A 17,736-nucleotide genomic window follows, 5' to 3' on the forward strand; every position below is an offset into this window, starting at 1 on the left:
TTGGGTTGTAGTTTTTTGAGACTCTGAGGAGAGAATAATAGCATAGAAAACTTACAGAGATGAGAATAATTTATAAATGCCAGCCCTGCAACAGAGAGAAGGGCATTCCTGACAGTTTTAACAGTGTCAGCCATGTGATCCTGTAATGGGGTATAGAGTAGGTGTCAGAGAAAACCTCCACAACCATAGTTTGGCAGATGGGGGAAGTGGAAGACTGCAATTCAGAGGTACGTTACATTTTCAGTGGCAACTTGGCTAGTTTAATAGTTATGTTAATTGCTGTGCTGCTGCTTGGGGCAAGGGAGATGGGCGTGACTTTGACTGGTGATGTACTGTGATGGGGGCAGCTTACAGCACCTGTGCAAGAAGCAAGGAGGTGGTTCCCTTGTGTCAGGGAGGCACGCCTGCCTTGATGAAGGATGGCAGCCAAGAGAATGTAAACTGTGCAGAGGACTGACAGAATGTAGCCCATCGTGAGACGAGTTGAAAATGGGGTCATGGAGAAACTCGGGGTCAAGCTTTAAATGAAGGTGGGCAACCATGAAAGGGGATTTGGCCAGGCGGCTTGGAAGGGAGTAGAAGAGCCATGAGAGGTCCATAATGCAGCTGGTAGTGAAGACTGATTTTGGAGGACTGCTGGTGGTGAGATAGGAGCCATGTGGGCTACAGAAGCTGGTCCATCATGGACTAGTAAGAAAGGTGGCATTGTTACCGAACAAGAGGAGGTGGTCCGAGGGAGGGGCAATACAATATTTGGCCCACCTAGGGATGCCCAAAACTGCTATACAACAGGGGCCCCTCCCAAAAACAGAATACTAAAATCTACTGGGCCCTTCTGTCCGCCGCCAATTGGAAAGACATCTCTCAATGCCAGAGATTTGTGAAAAGGAAACAAAATGTTTATTTAATGCTATTCAGGCCTTATGCCACCACTAAAATATCAAAGTCCTTTAGGGTATACACCTACACCCACACAGCACTCCCTTCTCTCACTGTCCCAACTCCGGGTACCGTAAATCAGGAAAAGAGCACACGTCTGTGTTGCAGGCCGCTGGTCCCATCAGCTGTGTCACTGTGCAGGATCTTGAGTTAATCCAAAGTACCGTGGTACCCTCTCATGGTCCACTGGCAAGAGTCCTTTGTACCCAGTTCCAGTCAAAGTCTCTCTTGCTTTTTCAGGCCCCGCGGCCAAAGGGGGCACCCCAAAGCCGCGTGGGCCTCTTCTACCAAAGCTGCAGGAGTCCGCACTCCAGCAAAAGCATGTGGCTGTCTTCTTCACCTGGCTGCAGGGATCTCCATTCTGGCAAAGCTGCGTGGTTTTTCCCTTTCACCTGGGAAAGAGGGGGTCCGCACCCTGCCAAAACCACGTGGCTCCCTCTTTCACCTCACCAACAGGGGGGTCCTCACTCTGCTGAAACCTCGTGGCTCTCTCTCCATCTGGCCAAGCGGGGACCCTTCATGTCTCAGAGCCAGTCTTTTCCAAGCTCCCACACAGGCACTCCTCACTCAGGAGTGCAGACCTTAGTTACATCTTCCTGAGTCCAAGCCCTCTCACTCAGGAGTGCGGCCCTTAGTTCCCATCTTGAGTCCCTGCTAGTTCCTTCTCAGTCCGGAGAGCAGCCCTTAGTTACATTCTTAAGTCCCTGCCACAAACTTCTCCTTCAGGAGTCCAGCTCCTAGTTTTTTTTCTCATGAGTCCCAGTCTTTCTCCCTGGCTCCAAACTTGGCCACTGCTATTTAACATATCTATGAAACCAGTTAAAGGTTATAGATATGTTAAATAATCATTCCAGAGGTTAGCTGCAAAACTGTTGCTATGCAAAACAGCTCTCAATGGCCTGGCTCCATTCATCCCTTCCCCCTGGGGGGCGGGGGCGGTGAGGACATCTTATATGTCTCTCCAATATTTCTATACACTTTGAATTCTGGACACCATTCCAAATCTGTTTTTTTGGGGGGCCCCCCTCGCTGCACCCTGTATCAGCATGATGCTTTGATCGTAACTGTTCTAGCTGACTCAGAAGCCACCAAGAACCCTTCCTTGCATGATGCTGACCTGCTGCCATGGAAACCCAGATTTTATCTTATTCTTGAGACATATATATCTTTCCTGAACTTTGCCATGATGCATTGTACCACTGAGGCAGGAGATAGTCAGGAAGGAGAAAACTCCAGAGGTTCCCCAGGGCTAAGATAAAGGACATCAATACAGGACAGAGACCCTGTTTTAATATGGGCGTTTCATGCTTTCTGGAAAAGCCCTGAATCGTGGTGAATCATGAATGCACCTGCACAGAAGATACTACATGACCTTGTTTCATTATAATAGCATTATAATAAATTAACATTGTGTGACCCCTTATCTGGTGGCCAATTGAGGAAAATTATGGGAGACCACATGCACAGAGCTTTAAACTAATGTAACTACTTGTACATGTGCAATAACAGCCCAACAAAACTAGCCAGGAATATCTGCCCTATAAGAATAGAATCCCTACAGACCCTGAGGTCAGTCTCTGCTCAGAGTTGGCCCTCTCCCATGTTCTGTGGAGTGTATTATCAGTTAATAAATCTGCTGCCTCTTTTTCTGCCATAAACTCTCTGTGTGTTTGGTTCAATTCTTTGTCCATGATCACCAAGAACCTGTGCCCACCTGTGACCACAGGGCACATGCTTTCCTGGACTATCACATAGAGACTGATGACAATGTACCCCAGATCTTGAAGGAGAGAATTGCTTCATGAGGATGGTGATTCTGATACCTTCCAAAGAGATTGGAGAACTATTTGCACAGCCAGCTTAAGATAAGAATATTGGGAACTAAAGGGTTTGCTTTTGGCTTATTACCTTTGGGGGAACAAGGGAAGCGCTGGGTCTTATGGGAAAGGAGGGCTCCAAGCATAAATGCTCTGAGCATCCACCCCAAGGTTGGAATATTGTAAATAAAGATCTGTTCTTTCAAGCATTAATTTGTTGGATAATTCACCAGAAAACCTTGTGAATAAGCCCCTGTCTGCTCTGTTATAGACTGACCTATACTTCACAGATCACAGGAAACGCTCCAGGGGAAATTGATTTTAGGAAAGCAAGAAGGTGAAGGAAGACCCCTGCTGTTGAAATACTGCAGGCTAGAGTGACTTGGATAATAGTGGTTACAGAAAACATGAAGAAAACTGAACAAATACAGGGGGAGTTTTAAAAGTTTCTGGTGGACTGAAACTCAAGTTTCCTTATGAAACTCAAAGGAATTTGAGAAAACAGGATAATTCCAGGATTTTTGGTTCGAGCAACTGTTGGGGACCACTCTGCCTGGTTTCAGGAATTGTAGCTCTACTCCTCTCTGTGGCTAAGGATGAGCAAGTGACCTCTGGAATACATGCCACAGGAGACAAAGCTTGTCTCTGGTAGCAAACGCTGCCTCAGTTTCCTCTCCCTGCCCCCAAAGCTTGGTCTGAAGTCAATGATGGGTAAGACCCCTCACAGTGGGGGGCAACCTAAGCCAGACTCAATCACTTGAGAGTCCATCATGGAAGGACTCAGGGGGCTGCAACAAAGTGGGAGCAGTAGACTCTTGCCCCCCGGCTATGTGATATATCCTGAGTCCCCATGTTCTCTGGGAGAAGCGCTTCCTAACTCTAATTCCCTTAAGACTGAATACCTGATGGGGAGAGGTGCAGCTCCTTGCCTTGCTAGAGCATGTCCTGGGGAAAAATCTGGCATCACAAAGAATTCCTGAAAAACATGTGAAATCTGCTCTGCTAAGAGTGCTTTCATTCATATGTTAAGGGTCAGAGCAGGAAACCCTAAAGTTTCTGCAAAACTCTCTTCCTGACAGACTCTGACTCAGACTAAGCCCTCAGATTTCTTTGAAATGCTATCTACTGTTTGATCCTTGCCACCCTGTATTCCTGTGTATTCAACCCAATAAAAGCTCCTGGAGGAGGGGGCTCAGAGCCTCTTTTCCTCAGAGAAACCGACCACCTCTCTTCCTCAAGCAGATCACGTCTTGTATTGTTTACTTTCATCCATGGTGGATGGGAAGGCTTTCGGGAAAAGTTGCCCCCACAAGCAACAAGTACCATTGATATTTGGTCTTTTTTAAATTTTCTAAAATGATCAATTTAAGCTAATAAATTCTGCTTTGATAATTAATTGCTTTAGTCATATCATCTGAAATGTGATATGCAATATTTTCATTATCATTCATTTCAAAATAAATTCTAATATTCACTGTGAACTTTTTTCTTTTTTGTCATATGAATTATTTAAAGGTGTGTCCAACATCTATAAATGTTTTGAATTTTTTTACTTATTGCCGTTAATTTCTTACAGTAGAATCATAATCAGAGAATGTGATTTGCATGACAATAATTCTTTGGAATTTGTTGTAATGGCTTTGTTGTTGAGATAGCTGACAGTTGGGTAAATGTTCTATCCCCCCCCCCCGCTAAGTACATTGTTATGTAAATGTACATTAAATTAAATTTGCTAACTGTAGTACTGAAATCTTACAGATGCTCAGAGATTTTTTGCCTGTCACATCTCTCCATTACTAAAATAGAAGTATTTAACGTCTTCTGCTATATTAGTACATTTGCTAATTTTTTTAGATATTTATTTATTTATTTATTTTTAGAGAGTGTAAGGGGGGAGAAAGAGAGAGAGAAACATCAATGTGTGGTAGCCTATCATGTTGGCCCCCATTGGGGACCTGGCCAGCAACCCAGGCATGTGACCTGACTGGGAATCGAACCTGCAACCTTTTGGTTCACAACCCACACTCAATCCACTGAGCTACGCGCCAGCCAGGGCATCTTTTTTAATTCAGCAAGTTTCAACCTTTTTTATCTCATGCTACATATAAACTAATTACTAAAATTTTGAAGCACACAAAAAGTATATTGTATTTTTTTGCCAATCTGACAGGGAAAAAAGTATAATTTTTATTCATTCACATTGGACTGCTATTGTTGTATTGTCTGTTTTCTTTTGGGGGGCAATATAAGGAAAAGAGGTCAGCACTCCTAACTAACTAGTCAGGTATTGCATGTTTTTAAATTTCTTGCAGCACACCAGTGTCTTACAGCACAGCATTTGAAAATCACTGCTTTATGTATGTCAAGTCTACATCTGGGATCATACACTTAGAAATATTATTGTATGCAAAACCAAATTGTTTTCTTATTTCTAGCGATGCTAGCTCTCTATTGGTAAATACAAGGGTGGTCACCAGTAGGTTTCATTTGTTCATATAAAAATGACATGCAGGTTATTATTACTATAATAGCTTTATTATCTCTGTTTCATGTACTCACAACTATAAACCTAGCTTTTCCCAACCCTACGCTTGCCTGGCATACATTTTTCTACAATTTTACTGGAAATATTTTTGTATGTATATATTTCCTTAGGATATAGTATGACTCATAAATTGTACATAGTTGAAATTTTATCATTCTGATAATTATTACTTGTTGAATTGGAGAGCTTTCTCCATTTACATTAATAATAATTTCTGATATATTTCTTTTCTTGATTATGAAAAAATTAAATGTATAATGGGATATTAGTAACGTAAAACCATCTGTTGGGAGCCAATTCTCTATTGATATCTTGTGTTTCTATCTTAGGAGCAGAGGCATTGACTGCCTGTGTTCTGGATTATGTTTAAAAAATTTTTATAGTGAACAGCCTCAAAAACTAGAGACGATGTCTATTTCTGGAGTGAAAAAGAGATTTATTTACTGCCCCAAATGATAAAGATAATGTCTCTAGCAGGACCAAACTCTAGCAGTTTACAATTCCATTGTAGCTTTAAGTGAAAATGTTTAGAATCTCTCCATTGAGGGTGGTAAGGACTCTTCTAATGGAATAGCACAGACATTAAAATTGATGGCACCACATGTACCAAGAGCACATGCAAAGTTTATTACTCACACCATAAAACTTCTGGGAGGAACAGGGCACATGAACATTGAGCCAGGTGTCAAGAGGGAAGTATGACTAGAAGTAAGAATGTGTTTAGTAGGTAGGGTAGAGTTCCCACATGAGGGCTTTGGTTTGCATAATTTGAACTTCCCACTGGCACCAAGGGGTGAAAAATGCAATGCTTTTATTTGTTTGTTTTACTGTTGTTCAACAGAGCAAAAGAGGAAAAATAAGTTGTGGAGATTGAAAGCTGTCATAAGTCAAACATCAAAACCAAAGACAAATAACAAAGATTTGTGGCCAACACAGATGAATTGAACTTAGTCCACAAACGTACTTACAGTCTGTCTTACGGTTATGAGTTATCAAGATAAAAATGTTTACTCTTCATTCATCGCCAGTTGTTGAAGTAGGTTGTTCTTTGCTGCCCCCTTCTGTATGGTATTTTGTTTCTCATTCTTCCTTACACAGATGGCATGACTCTTTGGAGCTCCAGCTTTATGTGTAAATTTTTTACAGCACTTTTTACCTTATACCTAGGCCATAAAAATAACCCATCTGTCTGAAATATATTCTGAGCAGCCAAGGAAATACAAACTACAGGTTCATAGATATCTTCATTTATAAACCCAGATTACTATTTTCACTTTGTTTTGGTCTCTAAAGATTCCATAATTAAAAATAAATATATTGTATTTATTTAGTTTCAGAGGGAAAGGAAGAGAGAAAGAGAAAGAAAGAAACATCCATGTGTGGTTACCTTTCATGCACTCCCTACTGGGGACCTGTCCCACAACCCAGGCATATGTCCTGACTGAGAATCAAACCAGTGACCCCTTGCTTTGCAGGCCAGCACTCAATTCACTGAACCACACCAGCCAGGGCAGATTCCATACTTCTTTTTCAGCTCAGTTACAAATATAGAATGTGTATATGTGAGGATCTCAATGCTTAATGTTGTTTTTTAGCAGGAGGCTTATTCAGAGAATTTAGATCATCATTTTCTGAGAAACAAAGTTTTCATTACCTTTTTATACATTCTGAAATAATTTATATGAAATGAAAACACATGTCACTGGTAAAACTAGAAGTCATCAAACTAAGCAGGCAATGGGTGATTTGGTGTTAGGTCTTAATTTATTAGTTCAATTTCTCCCTTTTTCAATTTGGCAGTCAGCATTTTTTTTGAGAAATTTGTCATTTAATTGTTGTTTTTCAATTGTTTACTATTTATATTATATTAAAATGTAAATATTGTTCCTAAAATTATTTGCATCCCAATTTTGTTCACAAAATTTTTTTTCTTTTTATTAAATATTTCTATTTCACTACAATCTTCTTGAGTACAATGATATCTTACATTTCAACCTTAAAATGAAACAAACAAACAAACAAAAAACCCCAGTGAAGTAAACTTCTTATGTTGTTAATGTCTAATACTATATTTCTGTTGCCTTCATTCCAAAAATATTTTTTGTCTGGGCATAGAATATTTGCAAAAAAATTTTTATCTTTACTTTGAAAACTCTAAAATTGTATTCTCAAACAAAATTTTTAAGCATTTTGTGTAGTTGGAGAATGCATTTTGGAGACATTGTATTGTGAAAGATGAATAACCATTGAGTTAACGTAGTTGGTTAATTTATTTTTTACTGACTATAGAACTAGGTGAAGTGTGTTACAACAATAGACATACAACTTAAAAAATAAAGAAAGAGTCAACAAAATTCCTGGCAGGAACTGAGTAGGCTGCCAAAATAATATTAAAATATCTATTGTCAAAAACTGAGTCCCAAAGTGGCTGCAGAGTAGCCAGAAGCTCTGCCTACTTACTCCCAGCTCCATACCAGCCTTGCAGCTAAACCACAGAACAATCAACTCAAAAATCCAGCTGAGTGTAAGAGAATATGAGTGAGTGTGTGCACAGGCAAGTGGGTGGGCATATGTGAAACTGTGGCCTTGGTTCTCCTGGCAAAGCAGCTGCCATTGCCACTGCCAGACCTGTCTGTGCCTCTAGTATGGCGGATTTGTGGCAGGAGCCATTCTGAAGAATTTAAAATATCCACCTCAGGAAGAAGCTTCCAGAGAGCCAACACCTGGGCTCCCAGACTTTTCTTAGTACCTTCTGCCTGGGGCAGAGCTGTGCACGCTGCCACTGACATTAATAACCTTAAATGTGAATGGATTAAATGCTCCATTAAAAAAAACATAGGGTAACTGAAAGGATAAGTAAACATGACCCGATATATGCTGTTCACAAGAGACCCACCTCAGAACAAAAGGTATACTGAGGCTGAAAGTGAAGAGATGGGGAAAAAGTTTTCCACACAAATGGACATGAAAAAAAGATGGGGTAGTAATCCTAATATCAGACAAAATAAACTTCACAACAAAGGTACAAGTACCGCAGTCTCCAGACCTGAGGAAGGAGGTGTTGACTCCCTGACCCAAAGCACCACAGGAATCTAGAACAAGGGCAGAGTCTGACTGAGGTGGCTATGGATCGGGCAAAGAGCTGGGAGAAAGCTGAGAGGGCCAAGGCCGAGCTGGCTGCAGAGATACCCCTAGAAAGCAGTGGCTCAGCTACTGTGGCTCAGCAGTGGGTCCGGAGGCTGAGACCCACTGGAGGAAAGCAGTGAGAGCACCCCCTCCACCAGAGCATCATGTTATAGATTAGCTGCTGGACTCTTCCCTTCTTTCCTCCATTCCATCAAGATTATTTGACACCTGAAAGATGATGCATACATGATATATCTATTGATTTGGGAGATTTGATTTGGAGATAAGGAAAGAGATGTTGGTATGAGAGAAAAGCATGGATATGTAGCATCCTCTACATGCCGCAAGGATCCAACCCACACTTAGAAGTCCTCACAAGACAGAGGAGGTCATGGTAGGAACTAAGCCACTTAGTCATCAAGATGGGGGAAAGTTCCCACCAATGAAAGGGAGCTCTGCTTTGAAGAAACATGAAAACTGCTGGATCCAAACCTACCATCCTGGTTTTATTTTCTTCATTTTGAAGGGTCAAAACACAGATTTTGTATTTGCAGCTACCCACCTTGGGCCCCAATGAGAGAAGGATGGTGCAATCTGGAGTCCCGCGAGGAGAATAGGAAGAGGGAGGCACTGGAGAGAGTCTTGGGGGAGCAGGTGTGGGATTTTGCGGCCTTGATATATCTGGGCTCCACAACAACCATCTTCCCTGAGAATAGCTAGCCCCCCAGGGGAAAATCAATCACCTCACCCTGCACGATGCTACTCCCCACACCTTCTGGAAATCCCCTTGCCAGAACCTGTGTAAATGTGTGCTCCACTCAGCACATTATTTTTGTTTTCCTTTTTCTTTCTTTTTTTTCTTCCTTTTTTTGCTCTTCAGTCGGTTTTACTCTGTCTCGATGTTGTGCTATGTTTTGTTTTGTTTTGTCTTTTTTTTTTCTTGCCTTCTCTCCCATCCTGCATCTTTACCCTTGCTGAGGAGAAAACAACATAAACAGACTCCGGTGTTGTCAGAGACTGGCAGTAGGGTACAGCCAATCCATACACTATCCTGGGAAACAGACTGGTGTGTCACCCTCATGAGAGAGCCACAGAAACACCCTTCTGGCATCTGGCAGACCCAAAATCTGGACTCTAATAGGGGTGTTACCCTTCTGAGTACAGGGAGATAATCCCAGATAAACTCAGACTAGTGGCTCAGGGGAATGGAAACAAATCCACCAACTTCTCTGAAGTCTGAAAAGCACCTAAAATGGGATATTCTGAAATCATAGCCCCTGGTTTCTTCTAGAATTCCTCCTAGAAATAGTTTGGTCTGTAACTAGTTTAAGGTTGACAGCAGGCCAGCAGGCAGAGATTGGCAAAGGTGAATCCTGTGGGAACTTGGGACATTTACTGACACAGCCCTTGACCCAGTGTTGATAAAAGCCAGCTTTGAAGAGCAGTTTGTCCCAAACTGGGAGCAGTCAAATCCAGAGGAATCAGCCACAAACTATGGATCTCTCGTAGATTCAAAAAGACAGCTTGAGGGCCACATGTGGACAGCACCAGACATTGGGTTACACCAGACCCAAACAACAGAGTGGTATACAAAGGGAGAAATCAGAAATCAATATCTAAACTGGGGCTGGGACAAATCTACTTGTTTTTTTTTCATTATCTTAACTATTTTTTTTCTTTTTCATAGCCATTTTACTTATACTTTTTACCTATTTTTTCTCTTTTTATTTTTGGTACTCTACTTTTTTCTTTCATATCTCCTATTCTTCTATCAGATTACTCCACTGTTCTCTTTTTCTCTCCATTTATTATTTTTGTTACCTTTACTATGTTCCTTTTCCCCATTTTCCTCTTGCAATTCATTATGAGTAGTAGTTCTCTTCTCCTTTCTCCTCTCAAAATAACTTTTTTTTACTTTAATCTCATATTCTTTTTTCATTTTCCCTTCTCCTACTTTTCCATTTCTCTCTTCACTTTCTATTATTCTTTGCTCGCTTATTGTTGATATTGCTGTCATGGGTAGGGCAATTTGCTTTTTGTGTGTCATTTTGCTTTGTTCTGCCAGCACCTATACATGAGGTGAGGGTTCAGCCACTTAGCCAACCAGGTGGATGGAAGCTCTAACCAATGAATATACCATTGACAACCAGGACCCAAATGTAACATGAAAGCCTACATAACCCACACAGAGCTCATTCCTAGTGCATCCATATCATGAGATCAAGGAGTCTGGACCACTGGGTCCCACAGGACTCCTACTAACACACAAGGCCACTTCACAAGACAGAGAGTCAAAGCAAATTAAATAAAACATAGAAGCAAACACAAAGAGATGACTAAATTGAGGAGGCATAGGAACAACCCACAAACAAAAGAAAAGGAGGAATATCTAGAAAAAGAGATGAGTGAAATTGCAGCAAGCAAATTATCAGACAATGAGTTCAAAGTAATGGCTATAAGGATGCTCAAGGTACTTAGTGAGAACTACAAGGAATCAGTTGAACCTATATCAGCCCGAAAAAGAACATAGAAACCTTGAACAAGAACCTGATGGGAATGAAGAATGCAATATATGAAATTAATAAGACTCTAGATGAAATTATGAGCAGACTAGACAAAGCAGAGGATTGAATTAGTGAGTTGAAAGACAAGCTAGAAAAAAACACACTGGACAAAAAAATAGACTAAAAAAGAATGAGGATGGTCTAAGGGAATTTTGAGACATGAAACATAATAATATTTGCATCATAGGGATACCAGGAGGAGAAGAAAAGGAACAAAGAATAGAAAACCTGTTTGAAAAAAAATATTCATAGAAACAATTTCTTAACTTAGTGAGGAAGAAAGTCACACTAGTCAAAGAAGCACAGAGGATTTCCATCAAGATCAGCCCAAAGAGGTGCAATCTGAGACACATTACAATATGTCAAATTTTAAAGACAAAGTAAGAATCTTAAAGCCTCAAGGGAGAAACAGCTAGTAACATACAAGGGAGCTCTGATAAGGTTATCAGCTGATTTTTCAATAGAAACACTACAAAACAGAAGGGATTGGCATGAAATAATCCAAGTAATGAAAATCAAAGACCTATAATCAAATGAGAAATAATTCTCACTTAAAATGGAAGGTTAAATAAAGAGATTTGCAGACAAAAGAAGGCTAAAAGGGTTCATCTCCTCCAAGCCAGCACTGCAAGAAATGCTAAAGGGGCTGCTTGAAAAAGAAGAAGAAAAGGAGAGAGAGAAAGGATCACAGGTACAAAGGTAGAAATGGCAACAAATAAGTATCTACCAATAATAACCTTAAATGTGAATGGATTAAATGCTCCATCCAAAAAAACAAAAGGTAGCTAAATGGATAAGTGACCCAGTATATGTTGTTTACAAGAGACCCACCTCAGAACAAAAAGTATATACAGGCTGAATGTGAAGCAATCGGAAAAAAAATTCCACACAAATGGACATGCAAAACAGATGGGACAGTAATTCTAATATTAGACAAAATAGACTTCAAAACAAAGGCAATGACAAGAGACAAAGAAGGTCACCTCATAATAGTTAAGTAGTGTAACAAGAAGATATAGCTCTTCTATACATATATGCACCCAATACAGGTGCACCTAAATACATAAAGAAAATCTACGAGGATTTTAAGGAGATTGATAGTAGAAAATCATCGTAGGAAATTTTAACATCCCATTGTCTACAATGGATAGATCTTTCAAACAAAAAATCAACAAAAACATGCAAAATTAAACAATACTCTATATCACATGGAATTAATTGATTGATGTGTGTGTGTGTGTGTGTGTTATAAATTTCACCCCAAAGAAGCAAAATATACATTCTTCTCAAATGCATGTGGATTATTCTCAAAGATAGAAGTTATGGTAGAACATAAAACAAGCCTCAACAAATTAAAAAATAAATGAAATAACATCAAGCACCTTCTTGGATTACAACGGCTTGAAATTAGAAACCAACTTCAAGGAAAAAAACTCAAAGACATCCAAATACACATTATTATGTAATGAATGAGCCAACAATGAGATAAAGGAAGAAATAAGAAATATCCAGAAACAGATGAAAACAAATACACAAGAATGCAAAACTTAGGAGACACAGCAAAGGCAGTAGTAAGAGTGACATTCATGGCAATACAGGCCTAATAAATAAAATAGAAAAAATTCAAGTATAAACCCTAACCCTACATCTAAAAGAATTAGAGGGACAACAATAAACAAAGTCCAGAGCAACAGAAGGAAGGAAATAATCAAGCTCAGAGCAGAATTAAATGGCACAGACACTAAAATATATGTATTTATATTTAAAACCTATTTTAAATGTATTTATTAAAATATATATACATAAACACACATATTTTTATATGTAAACATATATACATATCCATTCATTTATATATAAATGAAATGAAAGGAGTTGGTTCTTTGAAGAGATAAACAAAATTGACAAACCATCAACCAGACTCACCAATAAAAAAAAGAGAGTATTATAATAAATAAAATTAGAAATTACAAAGAAGTAACAACTGATACCACCAAAATGCAAAAGGTTATAAGAAATCATTATAAACAACTATAAGCCAGGAAATTGGACAACATGGGAGAATAGATAAATTTCTATAACTGAAAATTCCAAAACTGAATCAGGAAGAAGCACAAAACCTGAATAGCCCAATAACTAGTAAAGCTAAAGTAGTAATAAAAAATACTACAGACACGCAAAAGCCCTGGACCAGACGACTTCACAGGCCATTTATACCAAACATTCAAAGAAAAACTAACACTGATCCTTCATAAACTATTCCAAAAATTCAAGAAGAGAATAGACTCCCAAACTCATTTTATGACTAGTATTATCCTAATCCCTGAACCGGGAAAAGACACAATAAAGATAGGAAATTACAGGCTAATTTCTCTCATAAACATAGCTGTGAAAATCCTCAACAACATACTAACAAACTGGATCCAACAACACATTAAAATGATCATACACCAAGATCAAGTGGGAGTTATTCCAGAGATGCAAGGATGATACGATATTTGCAAATCAATATATATAATACATCACATAAACAAAATGAAAAACAAAAGTTTACATCACATAAGTAGATGTAGAAAAAGCATTTGATAAAATCCAACACCGATTTATGATAAAAACACTCAACAAAGTGGGAATAGAGGGAGTGTACCTTAACACAATAAAGGCCATATATGAAAAACTCACTGACAACACCATGCTTAATGGGCAAAACTAAAAGCATTTCCCTTAAGATCAGCAACAAGACAAGGCTGTGTGCTCTCATCACTCTTGTTTAAAACAGCACTGGAAGTTCTAGCCACAGTGATCAGACAAGAAGTAGAAATAAAATGCATCCAAATTAGAAAAGAGGTAGTGGGAAAATAGGCTGTCATTATTTGCAGATGACATGATAGTCTATATAGAAAAACCTATCAGCTCCACCAAAAAAACTTATTGATCCAAAAAGTGAATCCAGCAAAGTAGTGAGATGCCAGTCAATACTCAGAAATCAATGGCAGTTTTGTACATCAACAATGAACTAGCAGAAAGAGAAACGAAGAAAAACACCCCACTTATTATAGCAACAACAACAAAAAATAAAGTACCTAGGAATAAACTTAACCAAAAAGATTTTAAAAATCCTGTACTAAAGCTATAGAACACTGAAGAAAGAAATTGAGGAAGATAGAAATAAATAGAAGTATATACCTTGTTCATGGATTAGAAGAATTAACATCATTAAAATATCCACACTACCCAAAGCAATCTATAGATTCAATGGGATATTTTTCAGATCTAGAACAATACTTCAAAAATTTGCATGGAACCAAAAGAATCTGAATAGCTACAGCAACCTTGAGAAAGAAGAACAAAATTGGAGGGATCACAATACCTGATAACAAAGTATATTGCAAGTCCACTGTAATCAGAAGAGTCTGGTACAGGCATAAAAACAGACACATGAGTCAATGGAACAAAATAGAGAGCCCAGAAATAAACCCATGTCTCTACAGTCAATTCATATTTGATAAAAAGGAATGTACAATGGAGCAAAGACAGTCTATTCAGTAAATGGTGTTGGAAGAACTGGACTGGTACATGAAGAAAGTGAAACAAGACCACCAACTTCTACCATACACCAGAAAAAAATCAAAATGGATAAAATACGTAAATATAAATTGTGATATCATAAAAGAACTAGAGTAAACATAGGCAGTAAAATTTCAGGTATCACACATACCAGTATTTTTGACACTATATCTCCTAGGGGAATGGAAATAAAGGTAAAAGTAAACAAATGGGACCACAAGAAATCAAAAAGCTTTTGCACAGTAAAAGAAACCAATATGAGAATAAAAGGGGAACCAACCATATGGGAAAACATATTTGACAATTATACACCAGAAAAGGGTTTAATCTCCAAAATATATATATAAAGAACTCATATGACTCAACACCAGGAAGACAAATAACTTAATTAAAAAAAGAGAGAGAATAGGACCTGAATAGGCACTCTAAAGAAGACATACAAATGGCCCACAGACATATGAAAAAATGCTCAGTGTCATTAGTCATTAGAGAGATGCAAATTAAAACCACAAGGAGATATCATTTCACACCTGTCAGAATGGCCATCATTAAGCAACAAAAAGCAAGTGCTTGCAAGGATGTGGAGAAAAGTGAATGTTATTACACTGTTGCTGGGAATGAAGACTGGTGCAGCCACAGTGGAAAACAATGTGGAATTTTCTCAAAAAGTTAAAAATAGAACTTCCTTAAAACCCAGTGATTCTACTGCTAGGAATATACCCTGAGAATCCAGAAACACTAATTCAAAATAAGTTATGCACTGATGTTTAGAGCAGGACTATTTACAAAAGCCAAATATTCAAAATAGCCCATCGGTAGATGAATGAATTAAAAAACTGTGGTTCATTGACACAGTGGAATACTATGCAGCAGAAAGAAAGAAGAAGGAATTCCTACCCTTTGTAACAGCATGGATGGAACTGGAGACTATTATGCTAAGAGAAATATGCCAGTTGGTAAACAACAAACACCATATGATATCACTTATAAGAGGATTCTAATGAACAAAATAAACTAATGAGCAAAACAGAACCAGAGACATGGACACGGGGAACAGACTGACAGCTGTCAGAGGAAAGGGGAGAGGGGAGAAATGGTGGGAAAATGGGGAAGAGTGTAGTCAAAGAACATGTATGAATGACGGTATGCTATAGGGATGGACCGTGGGAGTGAGGGTGGGGTGGGACAGTGGAGAGCAAAGTCAGGAAAATTGGGACAACTGTCATGGAATAAACAAGAGTAAAAAGGTTTAAGAAATAAAATGTCTATTTTCATCTAAAATTATGGAAGTAATTACATTTTTAAGCATTTTGCTCTATTTTATTAAAATAAATAAATGATACTTTTAGTTAATAAATTTGTATTCTAAATGGAATGCCAATTTATATCAATTTGAAAACATAAGTAAATAAGAATCTAAATAAAATGCTAGACTGTGTGCTCAGTTATGAAATCAAGTCAAGTTGTGGACAAAAATATTTAAGATAGGGATAAATCAATATTTTTTCTTTAAGGTACCAAAAATGTTACTAAAACATAGTAAAATTTATTCTAATCCCAGTCAAGATTGTGTTCAATTTTTTTCTCTTTTCTGCTTTTGAGGTCTGTATCGCTTGTTTTATTAACATATGAGTCTAAGAAACAGCATTTTAGAAATATTCCAGGCCCATGTGGAAAGCAAAAAGTTCTTTTTTTTTTTTATAAATATGTTATCAAATTCACTTCTTGCTAACAGAAAACTGACTTGAGTTAAAATGTTACCCCAGTTCACAGATTCTTGTCATTTAATATATTTACTAGAGAAGATGTCTTCTTTATGGATTAAATTAAATGATGAGAGATAGTTGAGTGTCCTGTTTAGTTTTTAATTTTTTCTACCATTCCATTTCATTTCTAAATTATTTTCATATTGTTAGCTTAGAGAATCATTAACCCAATCATTACATATATTTCTGTGTGAATGTTACAGAGAAAAATTGTTACTGAACAAGAGGAGGTCCGAGGGAGGGGCAATACAATATCTGGCCCACCAAGGGATGCCCAAAACTGCTATACAACAGGGGCCCCTCCCAAAAACAGAATACTGATATCTACTGGGCCCTTCTGTCCGCCGCCAATTGGAAAGACATCTCTTAATGCCAGAGATTTGTGAAAAGGAAACAAAATGTTTATTTAATGCTATTCAGGCCTAATGCCACCACTAAAATATCAAAGTCCTTTAGGGTATACACCTACACCCACACAGCGTTCCCTTCTCCCACTGTCCCAACTCCGGGTACCGTAAATCAGGAAAAGAGCACACGTCTGTGTTGCACGCCGCTGGCACCGTCAGCTGTGTCACTGTGCAGGATCTCGAGTTAATCCAAAGTACTGTGGTACCCTCTCGTGGTCCACTGGCAAGAGTTCTTTGTACCCAGTTCCAGTCAAAGTCTCTCCTGCTTTTCCGGGCCACGTGGCCAAAGGGGGCACCCCAAAGCCACGTGGGCCTCTTCTACCAAAGCTGCAGGAGTCCGCACTCCACCAAAAGCATGTGGCTTTCTTCTTCACCTGGCTGCAGGGATCTCCATTCTGGCAAAGCTGCGTGATTTTCCCTTTCACCTGGGAAAGAGGGGATCCGCACCCTGCCAAAACCACATGGCTCCCTCTTTTACCTCACCAAGAGGGAGTCCTCACTCTGCTGAAACCGCGTGGCTCTCTCTTCACCTGGGCAGTTCTCCCCTCATGTCCTGGAGCCAGTCTTTTCCAAGCTCTCACCCAGGTACCTCACTCAGGAGTGCAGCCCCTCGTTACCATTTTGAGTCCAAACCCTTCTCACTCAGGAGAGCAGCTCCTAGTTTCCATCCTGAGTCCCCTGCTACTCCCTTCTCACTCAGGTGTGCAGCTCCTTAGTTACATCCTGAGTCCAAGCCCTTCTCACTCCGGAGAGCAGCCCCTAGTTCCCATCTTGAGTCCCCCTAGTTCCATCCTCAGTCCCTGGCTCCAAACTTGGCCACAGCTATTTAACATATCTATGAAACCAGTTAAAGGTTATAGATATGTTAAATAATCATTCCAGAGGTTAGCTACAAAACTGTTGCTATGCAAAACAGCTCTCAATGGCCTGGCTCCATTCATTTCTTCCCCCTGGGGGGAGGTGTGAGGACATCTTATATGTCTCTCCAATATTCCTATACACTTT

The sequence above is a fragment of the Artibeus jamaicensis genome, unplaced genomic scaffold (genome assembly GCF_021234435.1).
Source record: "Artibeus jamaicensis isolate MK-2021 breed Jamaican fruit bat unplaced genomic scaffold, CSHL_Jam_final contig_935, whole genome shotgun sequence".
Lineage (NCBI taxonomy): Eukaryota > Metazoa > Chordata > Mammalia > Chiroptera > Phyllostomidae > Artibeus > Artibeus jamaicensis.